The sequence below is a fragment of the Apodemus sylvaticus genome, chromosome 2 (assembly GCF_947179515.1).
Source record: "Apodemus sylvaticus chromosome 2, mApoSyl1.1, whole genome shotgun sequence".
NCBI classification, from domain to species: domain Eukaryota; kingdom Metazoa; phylum Chordata; class Mammalia; order Rodentia; family Muridae; genus Apodemus; species Apodemus sylvaticus.
In genome coordinates, this window is record NC_067473.1 from 37,236,817 (window position 1) to 37,240,247 (window position 3,431).

Here is a 3,431-nt window from a genome sequence, read left to right on the forward strand (position 1 = left end):
GGAAAGCCGCGCGCTTCCTTCCCTGGCCCGGCCTCCTAGCTCTCCACGCCCAGCCGCGAGCCTCCCAGAGGCTGGTGCTCCCAGGCCAGAAGCCCCAGCCTTGGCCAGTTTTAACTCCCACCTGGAATTAGCAGCAAGAGCAGGGACCCTGAAGACCACCGATGACCAAGCCCCGAAGGCAGCGGGGTCACCGCTTAGGGGTGGACCGAAACTGGGCCAGCTAGAGTGGGATAATTGCAAATGGACTATAAATATAATGTAGAAGGCGTTGCTACTCTTTCATATAGGTGGTATAATATATGGCTTTGCATATGCTGTCCAAACCTTCAAAGCCTTCCTCTCCATGCCTCAGCCTGCTTTTCTAATTAAGTCCGCCATTAATCCCCATCCTGAATATCTTTATTCTACAGGCCTCACATTCCCTGGCCCTAAGCGGACCTTCAAACACCACACCTGATTTTAATTTGCACCCTGATGCCCCTGAATTAACATAGTCGTAAGCATGAGAGGTACATTTCACAGGTGCTGTGGAGCAGCAGTCTCAGGGCTTGAAATTGGTTTCTCCATCTGTGAAATAGTAACAAAATCTTTCTTACTAGACTGTGAATATATAGGGAAACAGTGTGCCCCTCCATGTACCAAATGGATTTTTAAAAATATTCAATACCTGTAAGAATACGTTGTTAGGGAGGGCTTTATTTAAGACAGTCTCCTTAAGTGTAGGGACCGCTATAAATCCATCTTACAATGGAGAGGAGATACTGGTTTCAATTTAAAAGAGTTTGTAGAAGTGGGAATTTAAAGATCAGGGGATAGGGGTGCTTGAGCAAATGGAGAACCACATTAGTATTAAGGGGGACAATGACTTAAGCATAGCCACATTGTTGCTAACATAGCAAGAGTAACTACTTGTTACCTAGAAAACAGAGAGATAAGAAAGATAAGAAAGCTAAACTGACTTCATAGCACTCTTAGTTAAAAGTTAGATTTGACTAGGGAATATACAGTTGGGCCTGAAAAACAGGTTCTGAGTGAAGTCTGAATAGAATACAGCCAGGCAAAAAGCATGAAGACCCCTTTTCTTTCCAAAAAGCCCTTTCCTTCCAAAAAGTCCCTGCCTGCCTTCTGATTCCATTTCCTGCTGCTTGTAGCCCCTCGTATAGGTCAAACCATTTCAAAACCCTAGTCCTCTCAAGTAAGTGTAAAAGAATTCTGATAGCATCTATCCGACAAGGTTCTTCTGTGGATTTAGGGAGAATGTGCGTTTTAAAAATACCTTACAACATTTAAATGGCTTATCCTTTCAGATAAAGCTCAAAATCCTTAAATAGGGCATGTGGGTGTTATCTCAGTGGTAGAGTGCATGCCTAGCTTGCAGGATGTTCTGGATTGGAGCAAGCACTGCCAGGAGGAAGAGAGGGAGAGAGGGGGGGTGAGGGGGGAGGGGGGGAACGAGGGTGAGAGGGAGGGGGAAGGGAGGGGGGAGGGAGGGAGGAAGAGAGCCTGGCTTATATACAGACAAATTGTGTGCTTTTCCTTTTCACCTCCAGTTTAAACTCCCACATACTACCCAGCTCTGCACCCCAGCCTGCTTTCATTTCCTCAAATGTAGCCCCACCCCGTCCAGTTTTTCTCGCTGTTACATTTCCTTAGTTCCTGGTAGAGAGTTGGCATTTTAATGTTTTTAAAACAAAGGAATCAAATATTGTTGGTCCTATAGTTCTCAACGCTTCATTTATATTAGTGTTATCTGTGTGTTTTTTCCATGTCTGTGTCCATGTTACAGTAGCCTTGGAGACCATCAGACACCAGAGCTCTGTTGAGAACCATTCAGGAAAAGTTGTTTCCTCCTGGTCAAAAGAACGGAATAAGTCTGACCCTGGTTGGAGACCTGACATTCTGGTCTGCTCTAAAGGTTGGAACATTCCCTTAGGAGTCTCCTCCCTTAGGAGTCAGTAGAGCTAGGCTTGTCTATTACCTGGTCAAAGGGCCATCTCTCAGGAAAACGGCATGCTCAGGCCATGGGAGGAATAATGATCCCCTTAGTGAGGTGATGTGCTTTTCCTCCCCAGAAATCTCATTGCTTGCAGGGCCCTGCCCTGTGGATTAGCTGCTTTTCAGAGATAGGAGGTTTCCTCTTTCTTCTTTTACTTTCAGATACTGCCGCAAGCCTAAGCATGTTTTCTCTCACATTTGGGACTTTTCACTGTTTCTCTGAAAATATCCCCCCTTTTCCCATGTAACTGAGTACTGCCATGGGCTGTTTGCTGACCTCCATCTCTGAATGTGCCCCACTAACTTAAGTAGCATGGCTTTCTCTGTCTTCTCCATATCTTTCCTCCTAGTAGCTATCAACCTGCCTGCCCTGTTTTCTCTCTGACTTTAATCATCCTTGGGCTTCAGAATTCATTCCTAAATCCTTCTGTTAACAAAACTGAGAACCCAAAGGAGGAATCCTAATTTCCTAACAAATGTTGCTCTACATGGAGTTCTCCAAATTTTCTTGTAGCGTCCATACGGTGTGAATCTCATCATTTCCATTTAATAAATGTAATTTATTAAAAATGTTTGTGACAGCTGCTACATCTATAATATTGAAGCAGCCTCTCAGATTCAGATTTCACATATGGAGTAAAAAGATTGGCTGTAGACTTAATCCTGCTGAATCTACCAAATCTATACTTTTGAGCCTGCCTACCACAGAGATACTGTATTCACTTCCAATTCAACCTGCCTTTTGTGAACACTTTGAACATTTTTCATTTATTTGCTTTATAACACCATCTGAGACCTCTTTGGAGAAACTCCTACCATAGGAATGAAGAGGCTGAAGCTGAAACAACAAAAACTATTCAGTTGCCTGGTTCTCAGACTTGACCTGGTGGTGGTGGTATGGGAATGAAGGAAGGATGGACACATAGAAAAGCTGGGATCAGGTAAGGCATATGCTTTGATGGGAATGCATAGCAGCCCAGAAAGGTGGGGCATGTTATATACCTCTGAACAAGAAATAGATGTATTGTATACTTGTTGTGTGCTGGAGGAGTCTGATTAGTCAATCTAGGTAGATGGTCTCTGCTGGTGAACAGTTTCAGGCTGTAGTCATCCAAGAAGGGGAAGTTGCGGTTGATAATTTCTTTAAGCACTAATTTTATTTAAAGGTCAGTTGCTCGTAACCATCTGTACTTGAACCAGAGAAAGGCTTTCCAATTCTCTGAGCCTGACTTGCTGAAGGCCTAGCTAGTCCCCTGGGTCTGAAGCATTGTGGTTCTTGACATAGTCACACCCATTTTAACAGCACACATTCACTCAGGGCATTGTTTGCTCTCCACACCAGAGAGAAGATGATGACTTAGAAAAGCTCCAGCTGCAGGAGTGGAGTGGAGTGGGTGGAGCTTTCTTAGGACAGTAGTGAGAGGTATGGGTGTTGT